The following is a 17,245-nucleotide window of genomic DNA, read 5'->3' on the forward strand; positions in this document are numbered from 1 at the left end:
CAGACAAAGGTTCTCATAACAGCAGATGTGAGATTATAAACAGGGATACAAAGCAGATAAATTGAGTAACAGAAGAACAGCCAAATACAGTTGTAACACTGCCTGCAGCCAACTTCAGCACAAACCATTTTCCAGCTTTTTTAAGAACCACACTATACATTCTGTTGAGGGGTAAGACAGCAAGGCTGGGACATGGTATTTGACAGTATATTTGTCAGTTGTAACACTTTAAGAAGGCTTGGGACTATGAAACCATAGTAAAATTGTGCTACTTACAAACTCTTCTGCAAAAGCCTTCTTATGAAATGTTCACAAAGCCTTCCTATGTTAATCTCCATACTGCAGATCTCATTTAATTCCATATAGAGTCTCTTTGGGGACACAGACATGCACTTTTTATGTTTAGTAAAGTGCTATGTACACTTATGTTGTTTACATAAAAATAATATAAAATAAGAATAAAAATCTTTTTTTCAAAAATAGTTATCAAGTACTATTATAAAATGATTCTGCTCCAAGTATAAGGAGGACTTAAGTTTTATGGAAAGTGAAGCTAATTCTATACTAGAGAATTGAGTATAACTCTTTAGAGTTTTTAGCCCATGAATTTTCCAGAATTGTATTGCTGATTGTACAGTGTTTAAATTTGAAATTTCCTCTAGAATAAGATTTTTAAAGTTAATCAAACTATTAATGCTTTCTTCTTTTTCAAATAGCATTCAGCCAGCTTTTAATTTTCTACTGCAAGCTTTATGCAGCTGTAGAAAAAACATGATTGTCAGTAAAATTCACACTTATTCCATAAACCAACATAGAAATGCTATTTTATCATCTCCAGTACATGAGGAGTTATTAACTTTTCCTTTTTTACATTAAAAATTAGCAACAACAAGAAAAAACGTAAGTGTGATATATTCTTTTTAAATTAGTGTTTTGTCATTAAAATTTGGTGTGGCTTCTCCCCGGCCCTTGCATCAGCGTGATATAATCTCACAATTAAAATGTCTAATTTATTTCCTTGTGTTGATATTATTGAAATTGGCTAGAGCTCCATTAGAATGGATGCCAAAGCCTTAAAAGGCACCAAACTAACAGAATATTTTGTCTCATTTTCTTTTTCTTTTTTCATTAGACTAACACAATCAAATATTTCACCTACAATCAGAAGGAAGATTAATCACACCACTAATGGCTTCATAGGATGAATACAAAGGTGGTTTCTTTATCTTTATAAACATAAAAGTTTTGAAAATCAACATCATAAAAAGAGTCGTATATTTTAATATGCGATTTATTCTTTAAGGGCCCAATCCAGTGAGGTTCTGAACACCACCTGGGAATTGCCCAGCAGCTGTATCTTTAATGTCTTCTATAGTGAAGTGCTAAAACACTACAAGCCAGATTAATACTTACACAGTCGTGGGTTAGAGAGCAAGTGAGAATAATTCTATAGCCTGTTGCCTAGGTGGGGGAAGACCCCAGATCCAGTCCCCCTGCTCCAATGGCTATTTAATTGTTTATACACAGTAGAACAGCTTCGAGAGGAGAGACTCAGAGAAAGCCATATCAGACTATTCTATAGTCCAGTAGTTAAAGAAGTCTCCTGAGAAACAGAAGACTCCTGTTCACATCACTTTACCTCATCAGGCAAAGGGGGTCTTCAACCTGGGTCCCACATCCCAGGTGGGTATACTAAAACTTGTAAGGTTGGCACCTTGTCCTCCTTTGTCTGGATTTTAAATGGCCCCTGATCTGTTGGGCATGCTCAGAGCACACGTAACAGATCAGGCATCACAGGCAAGATAGGCCGGGGAATGCCTCTCTTTGTCTGGTCTGACAGTTGCACTGGGGCTTAGACATCCAGACACTTCAAGTGAGACAGCAGTGCAGGTGCCCAGAAGCAGAAATTGAGGTACCTAGGGAACTTTTTCAGCAAAAATGTAGTCACTGAATGAGTTTAGGATCCTCAGGGTAAGGCAGCAGCCAAGCACTTTTCTGAATGTCAGTGGTGCCTAAAGGGACAGATACGTAAGTCTCTCTTTGAATCAAGCCCAGCAATACTTAGTCGATGGAATTCATCCAGGAACAGAGGGTGTGTGAAAGGACCTAGGAATCATTTAAAGATCCACAGTGTGGATGTGCGCTGACAGAAAGGAGAGGGAGGAACGAGACAGTTGTCCTGTAGGTACTTCTCTGCACCCCTTGAACAGACCACAGAGCATGTCTCCTTATGTCTTCCAAAACCAGGGATGAACAGAAGGATAGGCCATGGGATGCATGATTCTAACTCACTGAAGAAGTGAAATGATTGAACTGTGGCTACTACAGATGGAAGTAGTAGCCATAAGGGGGCTGAGCTGCAGCCCCCTTCCCTGGATCAGCGGGGGAGTGAATTTCACCCACCCAATACCTGGTGTACTTTCATAAAGCCTGATTAGTTGGATTTTCTGTGGATGAAATGAATTTCATCTTAAATTAATACAATCTATCTTTATTGATTTGTTACTCTGATGCTGTCAGTTTTGCATGTTGATTTCTTCTTAGATCATTATTCGCTGAAAAAAATATTTTTGTTTTTGTTTTTTTAAAACATCTTGTTGAACTTTTTGAAATCATTTTGATCCTTACAGTACTGTAGAGGTTCTGTAGTGTCTGGGATGTATAAAGCATGAGACAGTAACATACTGTTATGGAAATAACTTTGAAATGAATAAACCTTTCATATTTTTTTTAAAAAGAGTAATTGCCAAACATAAATGCTAAAAACATTTAGAAGTGTATGGTGAACAATCCAATTCCTCTCCAGTTTACTGAATCTATATCGGAATTTTCTTCTGATGTGAGAACAGCCCCATATTGGTATTTATTTTGCTTTAAATTAGCTACTTGTTTAGTGACCCTAAATAGTTTTCATCTCAGCTGGAAATATATTAGAAATCTACTTGCCAAACAAATATTCAGCAGAAGATGAATAAAAGCATATGGGGAGAAAAAACCCACAAAGTTTGCACTGCCTTTATAATGGAAGGCATTCTGGAGGACAGCCATCTGCACCCGCTGAACAGAGGGATCCTGGGATGACATTGATCGATTTAACAGTAGGAAGGTATTAATGATATTCAGCTCTGATGGCTGAGCCACTTCACACTCATTTGCATTTCCATTCATCATCTCAGCATTTATCATTATGAGGCGAATGCCAGAACTAATTAAAGTCTGGGCTAACAGGGTGACATGGGAGCTCAGCCACTACTTAAATTGAGGAAAACATGGAAACTTTCCAGCAGGAAGTACACCAACCTTACAGCAAACCCAATTAACTTAATTCCTAACAAAGCCATTTGAGGCTCCTTCATCTGAATAAGCTAAAAAGCCTGGCTTTCTGTTACTCCCCCCACATACTTTGTATTCTAGTGTTTTTATGACTCAATAACATTGTATTATGTAGCCTTTCTTTTTCCTTTAAAGTGGGATGTTTCCTTGTTGTGGTAATTCTTCTCTTTTCATCTGGCATATGAAAAACTGATAATCTATCAAATTCTTCAGTATACATTACTTTATCCTGAAGGGACCTCAGACTGTGTGTTACTGTCCTGTTAAGGAAGACACTCACTACATAGCAGGCCAGTTATACTCTATAATATGAAATTTCTATGTAGGTTAGTGTAAGGGTACTAAGCTAATTCTTCCAAACACACAAAGAAACTCTTTTGGGGTGATTTTCTAGCACATGAGCATGAGATTTTCTAGATCCGTTCTTCATTGCAGGCCAAAACTTGCTTGGCTTACATCCTATTAGCTGAAAAGAGACAACTCACATGAGCAACACAAATAGAGTTTGGTTCTGCATGTAATTAATCTATCAAATAAAAACATCTCAAACAAAGATGTGTGGATACTGTGTTAAAATTGTGCACAATATTGTTACTTTCAACTAGAAATTAAAAACAACAAACAATTTAATTCTTTTCAAACAATATTGTCTTCAAATCTAATAAACGTTGAGCTTTTTTATTAAAATGTTCTTCCAGCAACCATAATAATGGAAGATCTTGGGTAACTCCTTCTGATCCCCAAGGCAATTTGTTTATAGGCAGAATATCCCTTCTTCAGGGGCAGGCTTCCTTCTACACTCGCACACAAAGGATAACACAGATACCAGATTCAGTGAGGTTTTTAACTTTAAGCATATAATTAGAACCATTGGCTTCAGTGGGATTCCACATGTGCTTAAAATTAGATATGTGCTTAAGTACCTTCTTGAATCTGGACTTGCATCTGGAACAAGAACTTCAGGATTGGGTCTAGAAAGGCAATAAGAAGGATATCCTTTAGTTATCCTTACTTTCAAGAAGGTATCAGTGAGAATGCCAATTTAAGTTCAGATACATGTACTTGCTTCACCGTGTATTATGGATTAAAGCTGGGATGTTTAAAACAGTGTAAAGAAGATAGGTAACCAAATCCAACTGAAATTCAGTGAGAGTTGGGTACCTAATCCCCTTAGGCTTCTTTGAAACTCCCAGCCCAAAAATAAATTTAATGGAAAAAGAACTTTCACTTAGTAATAACGAGCTATGAAAAAGTACTTTGAATAAACCATTACATTTACATGCAAAAAATTCTTATTAAAGGTGTCTGAAAGCACAGAATGTGTCTTTTTAAACTGTGGGTATCTGATAAAGGAATTAGTATAAAAACATAAGGCACCACTGGCCATTTTCTTTTACTTATTTTTGCAGTTTATTTATTTTTATTTTTAAAAATGTAAGGAGGTACCCAACCCAACCCCTGGGCAACCTGACATAATTTAATTACACAAGAAATATACAAGGAACTGCTGTCCTCAGCATAAAATAAACATATAGGAGCAGATAAAGTATGATCTTCCCACTGCCAAACAGTAAAACTCATTAAATGGCTGGGAGAAAAAAATGGCCTTTGCAGTGTGTCCCAGCGGTATTTGTGGTTCAGAAAGAAATGGAGAATCTGCAACTAAGGATGCCCTGTCAGCAGCACACTTCCATTTATGAGCCAGAAGGTTGAGTGCTTCCACTGGTCTCAGAGCTGTATGAAGAGACGGAGTTGATCTCTAAGTTTATCAAGTCCCAAACCATTTAAGGATTTGCATTTAAAATCAGTGTCTTGAACTCCACTCAGAAACTTATTAACAGCCCATGCAAATCTCAGGGAAGTGGTGTATATGTGGCTCTATCATGACACTCCTCTTAAAAATCAGGCAGAAATACTCTGTATTAATTTCAGTTTCTAAACAGTGTCAATGTATAGCTCCATATGGAGTGTATAACAGTGAAAAAGACATGGATAACTATAGCAAGGCCTGCATGGGAAAGAAAAAGTGGCACACTTCTCAACAGGTGCCGAAGAAAAACGTAGATCTTATATGACTGTAGAATGAGGAAATCCAGTAGGGTAAGTCTCTTCTTTTCTTTTATACCAGCCAATTTAAATTAATCTTCTTTTGTGCTAACAGCTTTCTTCTTCTGATAGGTACTTCTGATCCAACCCGGTCAGGCAGTATGTAGCCTGTAAAAACAAGATCAATGAACAATGAAGAGTTAGCTTATATTGACTTAATTTTGGTTAGTTTACATTCGGTTATCCACTGCCAAAGATGTTATAGCTTTTGTACTTGATTAGCTTACATCAACTGAACATTGGCTTAAATTAGTACATTAGTACCTTTCATTCTAGAAGACACTTTCTTCTCTCATTTTGTGTGTTAGCTTTGCTGTCTGAACTTTTATGTGTATGCAGTGGTGTCTGTTATAACATTTATCTTCATGAGTGGAAAGAAAACAAGGATAGTTTGATTTAAAAACCAGAGGAACGCATTCAAGGTCAACTCCTGCTCACTTTTCTCATATAAGTTGTCCCATAGAAGCCAATAAGGCTGCTTCTATGAGTAAGAGAACCAAAATTTCAATTAAACTATGTGTTTAAACATTTTGTTTAACATGTCAAAATAATATTAAAGCAGAATCAGAGCTAGTTTTCAAGATCTGAAATACTAAATTAGTGTCACAAATGATCTTATTTAGACTTTTTTCTTTTATATGGTGTTATAATACAAAATAAAATAAAATTGAAATGAAAAGTAATTTCAAAATAAAAAAAGCAATATGTTTCATTTTGTAAATGTTGAAATGGGATGTTTTGGCATTAGTAGACCTTTTTTCTCCGGTTTTTCTCCAAAACATAATTTTGGCAAAATCAACCCAATTTTACAAATCACTTGGATTTAGGTGGGAGTGCATTTTCCAACAGAAAATAATTCCATCAATGTTTTTCTAATCATCTATACTTGAAAGAACAGAAGCTAACTGGTCTTGGGGATAAGCCTCCTGCCCTACCAGGCCGCCAGTGCTTTTGAGGCTCCTTTGTGACAACACCAACATTATTGCCAGGGCTCTGTTGTCTGGGTGAGTTCACTCTGCCTTGGAAAATTTAAAAGATTTGCTTCCTGAGCTTCTTTGAATGGAGATGGCAATGGAGTTGGTTGCGTGTGTGATTGAAATTCCTTTCTTATCATTGCCCATTACTGCATTGCAAATTTCACCCTTGGGTATTGTCCCTAAGAAATTCCTGGGTCAAATTATTTCAGCATTTCCAATTCTGGTCAGAATCAGGGTGGGGGAAAAAGAATGCAAAAATGAACTCATTCTACCCCAGCATGGCCACTGGGATGATCATGGGCTAAGCTTAAGAGCTTCCCCCGGTACTTAGTTGGAACCACCAACTGTTTTTGCGGCTGCCATTCTTCCCGGTGTCCACCAGAAAGAATTTCCTTGTATAAAAGTCCTTGGTCTATAACAAACCGGGATCGATTAGAAGAGCTGAGAGGCGGTGGGGTGCTCCGTGCCGCCACCCAAGCTTTCTGAAGGCTGTCATCTGCTTCCTGCTCAGTCTGGAACTGTTCCCTTGAGGCTGGGGTCACCAGTTCTTCCTCAGACTGTGGACTTGGGCTTGGTCCCTCTGGAAGTGATGTAGATGATGGGGTTGTTTCCGTTGCTGGTGAACCGCTCTCCGCTGGTGCACCTGAGGGTATTTCAGGCTCTGGCTGAGCCTTTTGGGTATGGCTGTCTTTTGCTTCTGCCAGTTTTGGCTCGCTGGCGCCCTCTGGCGTTGAGTTTGAAGATGTGGTTGCACTTGCTGGTGCTGGTTGCTGTTCCAGTTCCGGGCCTGGGACTGGAGGTGCTGTGGCTGTTTCAGTGGTAGGCATGGAATCTGGATCCACTACCTCTGTCTGGGTCTCTGGTAACACAGACGGGGCCTCTGTGGACGGCTCAGGAACAGGAATGGTCTGGAAGCTTGCCTGGTTTGGCTACGTGTAACCATTCCCACTCTCTTGGCCCACTTCACCTGGTTGGCCAAGTCTTCCCCCAGTAGCATGGGGATAGGATAATTGTCATAGACTGCAAAAATCCACATTCCTGACCAGCCTTTGTACTGGACAGGCAGTTGAGCTGTAGGCAAGTCTACAGCTTGTGACATGAAGGGGTAAATTGTAACTTTGGCCTTTGGGTTGATGAATTTGGGGTCAACGAAGGATTGGTGGATAGCTGACACTTGTGCCCCCGTGTCTCTCCACGCAGTAACCTTCTTTCCGCCCACTCTCAAATTTTCCCTTCGCTCCAAGGGTATTTGAGAGGCATCCGAGCCTGGGGATCTTTGGTGTGATGGTGGTGTAATGAATTGCACTCGCATGGTGTTCTTTGGACAGTTGGCCTTGATATGTCCCAGTTCATTACACTTAAAGCATCTTCCATCTGATGGGTCACTGGGCCGAGGTGAGTTACTGGAGACTGGTGAGGTGGAAGAGTAGGGTGTCTGTGGCTTTACTTGGGTGGTATGTGGGGTCTTTGGCTGTCCTCAGTTGTAGGGTTTATGGTCGGTGTGCCCTCTGGGGTATTCGTTACCCTTGATAGTAGCTTTCTTGCTTTCTGCCACTTCCATCCATCTGGCTCCAATCTCCCCCGCCTCAGCGAGATCTTTGGGTTTTCCATCTTGTATGTACCGTGTGATGTCCTCAGGAACACCATCCAAGAACTGCTCCATTTGTATGAGGAGGTGCAGTTCTTCCAAGGTTTTAACATTGTGTCCTGATATCCAGGCCTCATAATTTTTCCCAACGTAGTAGGCGTGTTTGGGAAATGACATATCTGGTTTCCACTTTTGGGTTCTGAAACGCCGATGGGCATGATCCGGGGTTATTCCCATTCTGTATCTGGCCTTGGTTTGAAAAAGTTTATAGTCGTTCATGTTCTCTTTAGGCATTTCAGCTGCCACCTCTGCTAAAGGTCCACTGAGCTGTGGCCTCAATTCTACCATGTACTGGTCTTCAGGGATGCGGTACCCAAGACAGGCTCTTTCAAAATTTTCCAAGAAGGCCTCGGTGTCATCACCTGCCTTGTAGGTCGGAAACTTTCTGTGATGTGGATTCATAATTGGCGAAGGGTTGTTAGGATTGGTTGGTGCATGAAGTCCAGCTTGCGCTAAGTCCAGTTCATGTTTTCTCTGTTTTTCCTTCTCTTCATTTTCTTTTTGTTGTTTTTCCATGTCTCGGCGATGGGCCACCTCTTCTTCTTCTAGTTTTCTGTGGTGGGCGGCATTTTTGGCTTCTTGTTCCCTTTTATGGGCTGCCTGTTTGATCTGTTCTTCTCTTTCTTTCATCTCCATCTCTTTTTGTTTTATTTCTAGTTCCTGTTTGTGTTTTTCCATCTCTCGCCTGTGTTCAGCTTCTTTGAATTGTTCTTCGGCCTCCATTTTTGTCTTGGTAGATATGGTTTCTGTTTTCTTGTGTTGGGGTGCCCTCCAGTGTTTATCTTCAGAACTGCAGGTTCTCTGTTGCCTCCTGAAGTCTGCCTAGCAACAGTGCTTATTTCCTTTTCTACCTCTAGCGTAAACTAGAAAAACCACTTTATTTGCATGTATATAGTGCTGGTATTTGACTCCTAATGGGAGTGCTATTGCATGACAAAAGACCTGTAACAGCTCCTTAATGGCTTCTTGCTTAATATGCAAGCCACAAACTGCCAGAGAGAGCAGAAAAAAAATTCTCTCTGGTTTCTTTTTAAAACCAAACTGTTTCTCTCTGCTAAAAAGCCCCTAGCAGAGAAAAGAAAAATAAAATATTTCTACTGGCTTCTGGATTCTGTCTATCCTGTAACCGCTGCCACTCATGTCATAACTTTAGTCCCAGATTTGGACCTTAGCGTCCAAAATATGGGGGTTAGCATGAAAACCTCCAAGCTTAGTTACCAGCTTGGACCTGGTACTTGCTGCCACCACCCAAAAAATTAGAGTATTTTGGGGCACTCTGGTCCCCCTGAAAAACCTTCCCTGGGGACCCCAAGACCCAAATCCCTTGAGTCTCACAACAAAGGGAAATAATCCTTTTTCCCTTCCCCCCTCCAGGTGCTCCTGGAGAGATACACAGACACAAGCTCTGTGAATCCAAACAGAGTGACTCCCCCTCTCCGTTCCCAGTCCTGGAAACAAAAGCACTTTCCTCTTCACCCAGAGGGAATACAAAATCAGGCTAGCAAATCCAACACACACAGATCTCCCCCTGATTTCTTCCTCCCACCAATTCCCTGGTGAGTACAGACTCAATTTCCCTGAAATTTCCCAGAAAAGAAAACTCCAACAGGTCTCAAAAAGAAAGCTTTATATAAAAAAGAAAGAAAAAATACATACAAATGGTCTCTCTGTATTAAGGTGACACATACAGGGTCAATTGCTTAAAAGAATATTGAATAAACAGCCTTATTCAAAAAGAATACAAATTAAAGCACTCCAGCACTTATATTCATGCAAATACCAAAGAAAAGAAACCATATAACTTACTATCTGATCTCTTTGTCCTTACACTTAGAAACAGAAGATTAGAAAGCAGAAACTACTTCTTCAAAGCTCAGAGAAAGCAGGCAGACAGACAAAAGACTCAGACACAAACTTCCCTCCACCCAGAGTTGAAAAAAATCCGGTTTCCTGATTGGTCCTCTGGTCAGGTGCTTCAGGTGAAAGAGACATTAACCCTTAGCTATCTGTTTATGACAGCTTGTTTCTGGCTTGTTTAGAGTTTTGGAAGGCGGTCCTCTAGAGATCTTATTTCATATGGATCAGCTTCCTACACAGGAATGGGAAACCATGAATGATGACTTCAGATTGTTTGTTCATCAGGTTTTACATGTCATCTACATAACAATTAAGCTTTTTTTTCCCCTTCCAAAAATTGATAGATGCAGGAAAAACTTGACATCCATTTTTGTTACCATCAGGATATGAACAGTGTTAATCTATGTAGTTATGATGATTTAGTTGGGAATTAGCCCTGCTTTGAGCAGGGAGTTGGACTAGATGACCTCCTGAAGTCCCTTCCAACCCTGATATTCTGTGATTCTATGGGATTTTATTGCCATTGTCCTTGCTCTTTTTCTAATCTTGCCTCTTACTGTTTTTACATTCATTTGTTGTTTCATGTTACAAATTAAGACTTATACTCTTTGGGGCAGGAATTGTGTTTTTATATATGTTTCCACAGTGCCAAGGTCTATCAAAATACAAAACATAAAGAAGAATATAATAGATTATTTTTAATTAAATCAATAGAGATCAAATATTAGCTCTCTGTTCATAGCTTGTGTTAGTTAATTTTTTCTCTGTGATTATTTTACAGTTAACTCCATCTCAGAGAAGACAAGGCAAATTTGAAAAAAAAAATGGTGCAGCAGTTTTAATGTTATTCAAGGTTACAGCTCTCAAGCCTTGGGCCCACTTTAACTCATATGCACTTATTAGGGTAAAAACTGAAACATAAATGGATAGGGAAATTAATACTTTGTTCTTATTTACACCTCAGTAAATCTGGATTAACTCATGTGACTTTCATGGTGTTACTCTGGATTTACAGCAAGGAACCAAGAGACCTTTATTATGCATTACTAGAAGACACTAGTCAACTTTTAGCTTAGTAGAATAGTTTACTAATGAGAGCGATGGACACTCAGCTGGGCATGTTCGATACCTATTAAATGGAGAACTTAGAACTTTTTTTGTTAAAAAAACTAAGAAATGCAAAAATACTATATTAATAAAGCATTAGGGGTTCATGAGCTGTGTTGTGATATATGAAAATTAAAGTTGTGCTGACGCTTAGTGCATCTGTGTAAACAATGAAGATTTAAAATCTGATTTTAAAATTAAAACTAAAGCAACCAAAAGTAAAACAAAACAATCCCTCAAAAAGATTTATAACCCCTGAATACAAATAAAAATTGGTATTAAACTTCAGAAAACCCAACTATTTTTTCTTTCTTTCACTGGCTGAGAGTCATCTTACTTGAGCTGTTGCTGCATCACTGGCTTAGGAGGGATCAATCACTCAGTTTTTTAATGGTCATTATTATCTAGTTTTCAAATAAACAGCTTTCACTGTTGAGTGAGCATCCACTGCAATCAAAATATTGGAGCCAGTTGGTATGGTATACAATAACCTCTGATGAGGTATAACAAGGACAAGTGCAGAGTCCTGCACTGAGGACGGAAGAATCCCATGTACTACTGCAGACTAGGGACCAAGTGGCTTGGCAACAGTTCTGCAGAAAAGGAAAAGAGCTTAGAAGCTGGATATGAGTCAACAGTGTGCCCTTGTTGACAAGAAGGCTAATGGCATTTTGGACAGTTTAAGTAGGAGCATTGCTAGCGATGATGGAGGGATGATAAACGGGAATGTGGATATGGAAGTGGATATTACCGCAACTGAGGTAGAGGCTGTACTTGAACAGCTCAATGGGACGAAGTCGGAGGGCCCGGACAATCTCCATCCGAGGATATTAAAGGAACTGGCGCGTGAAATTGCGAGTCTGTTAGCGAGAATTTTTAAGCAATCGGTAAACTCGGGGGTTGTGCCGTATGACTGGAGGATTGCTAATGTAGTTCCTATTTTTAAGAAAGGGAATAAAAGTGATCCGGGTAATTATAGGCCTGTTAGCTTGACGTCTGTAGTATGTAAGGTCTTGGAAAAAATTTTAAGGGAGAAAGTAGTCAAGGACATAGAGGTCAATGGTAATTGGGACGAATTGCAACACGGATTTACTAAAGGTAGATCGTGTCAAACCAATCTGATCTCCTTCTTTGAGAAGATGACGGATTACTTAGATAAAGGAAATGCGGTAGATATAATTTACCTAGATTTCAGTAAGGCGTTCGACATGGTTCCGCATGGGGAACTGTTAGTTAAATTGCAAAAGATGGGGATGAATATGAAAGTTGTAAGGTGGATAAGGAACTGTTAAAGGGGAGACTCCAGCGGGTCGTATTGAAAGGTGAACTGTCAGGCTGGAAGGAGGTCACTAGTGGAGTCCCTCAAGGATCGGTTTTGGGACCGATCTTATTTAACCTTTTTATTACTGACCTTGGCACAAAGAGCGGGAATGTGCTAATAAAGTTTGCGGATGACACAAAGCTGGGGGGTATTGCTAACACGGAGAAGGACAGGGATACTATTCAGGAAGATCTGAACCACCTTGTAAACTGGAGTAATAGAAATAGGATGAAATACAATAGTGAAAAGTGCAAGGTCATGCACTTAGGAATTAATAATAAGAATTTTGGATATACCTTGGGGGCACATCAGTTGGAAGCGACGGAGGAGGAGAAGGACCTTGGGGTACTGGTTGATAGCAGGATGACTATGAGTCGCCAATGTGATACGGCTGTTAAAAAAGCAAATGCGATTTTGGGATGCATCAGGCGGGGTATTTCCAGCAAGGATAAGGAGGTGTTAGTACCGTTATATAAGGCGTTGGTGAGACCCCATCTGGAATACTGTGTGCAGTTCTGGTGTCCCATGTTCAAGAAGGATGAATTCAAACTGGAACAGGTTCAGAGATGGGCTACAAAGATGATCCGAGGAATGGAAAAACTGCCTTATGAAAGGAGACTCAAAGAGCTTGGCTTGTTTAGCCTGGCCAAAAGAAGGCTGCGGGGGGATATGCTTGCTCTATATAAATATATCAGGGGGGTTAAAGTTAGGGAGGGAGAGGAATTATTTAAGTTTAGTACTAATGTAGGCACGAGGACGAATGGGTATAAATTGGATATTAGGAAGTTTAGACTTGAAATTAGACGAAGGTTTCTAACCATTAGGGGAGTGAAGTTTTGGAACAGCCTTCCGAGGGAAGTAGTGGGGGCAAAAGACTTATCTGGCTTCAAGACTAAGCTTGATAAGTATATGGAGGGGATGTTATGATAGGATAGTTTAATTTGGGCAATTGATCTTGGATTATCACCAGATAAGTCTGCTCAATGGTCTGCAGGGAGATGTTGGATGGGATGGGAACTGAGTTACTGCAGAGAATTCCTTCTTGGGTGCTGGCTGGTGAATCTTGCCCACATGCTCAGGGTTTAGCTGATCGCCATATTTGGGGTCGGGAAGGAATTTTCCTCCAGGGCTAATTGGCAGGGGCCCTGGAGGTTTTTCGCCTTCCCCTGCAGCGTGGGGCACGGGTCGCTTGCTGGTGGATTCTCTGCAGCTTGAGGTCTTCAAACCAATTTTGAGGATTTCAATAACTCGGTCCTGGGTTAGGGGTTGTTATAAAATTGGATGGGTGGGGTTCTGTGGCCTGCCTTGTGCAGGAGGTCAGACTAGATGATCATATTGGTCCCTTCTGACCTATGAGTCTATGAGTCCATGTGATCACTCCCCTCTATTAGGCATTAGTGAGGCCTCATCTGGAGTACTGTGTCCAGTTTTGGGCCCCACACTACCAAAAGGATGTGGAAAAACTGGAAAGAGTCCAGTGGAGGGCAACAAAAATGATTAGGGGGCTGGAGCACGAGTTATGAGGAGAGACTGAGGGAACTGGGATTATTTAGTCTGTATAAGAGAAGAAAGAGGGGGGATTTGATAGCTACATTCAACTACCTGAAAGGGGGTTCCAAATAGAATGGATGTAGATTGTTCTCAGTGGTACCAGATGACATAACAAGAAGTAATGGTATCTAGTTGCAGTGAGGGAGATTTAGACTGTATATTAGGAAAAACTTTTTCACCAGGAGGTTGGTGAAGCACTGTAATGGGTTACCTAGGAAAGTGGTGGAATCTTCTTCCTTGGAGGTTTTTAAGATTTAGTTGGGGATTTGTCCTACTTTGAGCAGGGGGTTGGACTGGATGACCTCCTGAGGTCCCTTCCAACCCTGATATTCTATGATTCTACAAATATTGCTTACATTATGTGTTAATCATGAATAAAGAAATATGGTGAGACATACGTAGGAGTGAAACTGATGATGCATAGCAACTCATTTTGGTTATTTTCTTTTCTTCTTAGAGAAATTATACACATTGAGATAAAATTACTAAATGTATCATAAGATTTGAAAAAAAAATAGAAATAACATATTTTTAATCCAAAAGTTTTATTTTAAAGATCAGATTTAACAAGTAGATATATAGGGGGAAATATAAAATAAATAATTAACCTCTCAAAAATCAGATGGCCTGAATATGATCATTTTAAATCATGTGGTCATATATTATTTCTTAAATAATTCAGTAAAATAAAATACACATTACTGTTGTGTCGAAGGAGGCATCACTTATATTTCTTATTCTAAATGGCATTTGATGTGTCTTTTCTCAAATGAACTTGAAACAACAATGGACTAAAAACAATTTTGGAAGGCTATTTCTGTCTTTAAGCATAATCCTACAACAAAAAAACTTAGATATATTAGTAATTTTGCAACTGAGAAGTCCCATTTCTTGCTAATTTATTTTTGTGCATGTGTATACAGGTTCAGGTCCTTAAAGAGGTCTCCATGGAGAAGTAATCAGAACTCTTCTATATAACAGTATTTATTATTCATGGTCACACTAAAGCAGTATAATAGCTAATAAAATGATCTTAGCAAAAGAAACATTGCAGCAAGCAGTTTGTTGGGCTGTCATCATGGCTAAGGACTTCAAATTAATACTGCCTGACAGTCCAGGAAACACTATACTTGCTTTCACCCCAGTCCTTCATTGCCTCTGTATGTATGTATGTGTTTTCACAGATATAGAGCAATTTTAAAAATCTCTTAGAATAAATCATATAAACATGAAAAATAAGATTTCTGGAAAAGAGAGTTGCAATCCAACCACGATAAACACACAAATAATAATAATTTGTAAAAAGTAAGCCATACACATGTGTTGATAAGTGCCATGTCTACCCAAACTGTAAAACTGTAAATTATACTGGCTGCTACTTCACTCTGTAGCTGCTCTGCTTGTGCAGTAATTGAATGTAACAAGCAAGTGAAACAAAAACAAAACATAACAAAAAAAAAAAAAGAAAAGACAGACAGACAGACAGACAGAAAAGAAAAGAAAAGAAAAGAACTTTAAACAACTTGTTTTCCCTGGCTGCTTTTTGTGATAAGGGAATAGTCTCGTGAACACTGTCAGCATTATGCCATATGCTCCAGGAAACCAGGGACCCTTGAAGAAGAAGAGGCTTTTGAATTATTGATCAATGATTAGCAAATGCAATCGAAATTGTAGACTTGATGTTGTGCAGGGATTCATAATTTATGAATGGACAAAATAGGAGGTAGCAGAGGTAGTGGTAGGTGATTTCAGCCCCCATATTGATTACTTAAAACAACAGGAGGTAAGTGTAGTGTGACAGACAGAACAAAAACTGACAGCTCACTGCCTGTCCATCACTACATACTGAGAGCTAAGGGAATAAAGCGTACTGTTGAAGCAAATACATTTCTATTGTGTGTCTTTGATCATTATGCTGTTCTACTAGACCAAAGGACATATTTGTTTATAATTTATGTATTCTCTTACTATGAAAGATTGATGGCATCCTATTAAATACTATAGTATCTAAATATCTAGATAGTTTGTACCGGTAACAGCTTGAGAAGCAATGTTGTGAAAGCATTTTGTGTAGTCTTTCAGTAGAGATAAAACAGTTGGAACCTGAAAAGCACCTTAGTGTAAGACTAGATATGCATAGCCTTGGTCTAAAAATAGGCTACTGTTCTTTTTCATTCAGTGCAGTAGGTTATTTGGGGTGAGAGGAAATTTCCCCCCAAAGAGAAGAATATAAGGGTCAGCTGCCATCAGAATTCCATCCCTTCCCAAACTTATTATCAGACTATGCAGAGGACCCATTTTGTGTCTGGAGAGAAAAAGCCATGTGTAGGGAATACAAGGAGAACTTGGGAGCAAGACTTGGGAAATAAGTAGTACCTACCATGTACACCCAAATTTAATGCAATCCAAGCCTGCATTGACTTTTGTTTGGTGCTCTCTTTTCTGGGAATTTAGCCTTAGAGGTGGTGCATACTGCTGTGCTCACCTAGTCTGATCTCCTGATTAACACAGACCATTCTTGTTTGAAAGAGAGCATATCTTTTAGAAAAACATCCAGTCTTGATTTAAAACACTGACATGGTTCTGGGTCCATCTGCTGGCAGGGGAAGCCCTCATAGTATGGCTTCATTGGAGCTATTCTGCCACAAAATCTTGGATGGGGACAGGAGAAGGGCAGAAAGCCTCAGTGTGGATGGTCCTTTCTTGGATCCCTGTGAAGATATGGGTACTACTTTAAAATGATAGCAAGAAGACAGACATGAATTGAAAATATGAATAAAACTTAGCTACCTTTGCTAAAGGAGAGAAGAAGAATTATGATTATCTTCTATGATGAGATAACTGGCTCTGTGGATATGGGGAAAGTGGTGGATGTGATATATCTTGACTTTAGCAAAGCTTTTGATATGGTCTCCCACAGTATTCTTGCCAGCAAGTTAAAAGATAATGGATTGGATGAATGGACTATAAGGTGGATAGAAAGCTTCCTAGATTGTCAGGCTCAACAGGTAGTGATCAACGGTTTGATGTCTAGTTGGCAGCTGCTATCAAGCGGAGTGGCCTAGGGGTCGGTCCTGGGACTGGTGTGGCAAACCCAGGACAAATGGCTACAAAGGGAGTGGTAGTAATTAGTCCCGGGGGTTAAAAGGCCTCTCCCAATCCACTGAGGAGAGATAACCAGGCAAAAATAAGGTTCAGCTGCAAAAGGAGTTACCAGGGAACTAATTAGGTTCGGCTGGCTCCAAGTGCTGGAGACCTTTTTAAACCCTCCCTGGCATGGAAGCAGGGGGGAGAGTGAGAGAAGCAAGGAAGCTGCCAGCAAGTTAGATGCAGCAAGGCTCTGAA

At 39.7% G+C, this 17,245-nt stretch overlaps 1 long non-coding RNA gene across 1 annotated transcript in view; it reads right to left on the reverse strand.

Moving 5' to 3' along the window:
• LOC115646129 overlaps positions 1 to 17,245 on the reverse strand; it is a 1,027,118-nt gene that overhangs the window by 998,616 nt on the left and 11,257 nt on the right. The gene's annotated exons all lie outside the window — the stretch shown is intronic.

This window comes from Gopherus evgoodei, chromosome 2 (genome assembly GCF_007399415.2).
Source record: "Gopherus evgoodei ecotype Sinaloan lineage chromosome 2, rGopEvg1_v1.p, whole genome shotgun sequence".
NCBI classification, from domain to species: domain Eukaryota; kingdom Metazoa; phylum Chordata; order Testudines; family Testudinidae; genus Gopherus; species Gopherus evgoodei.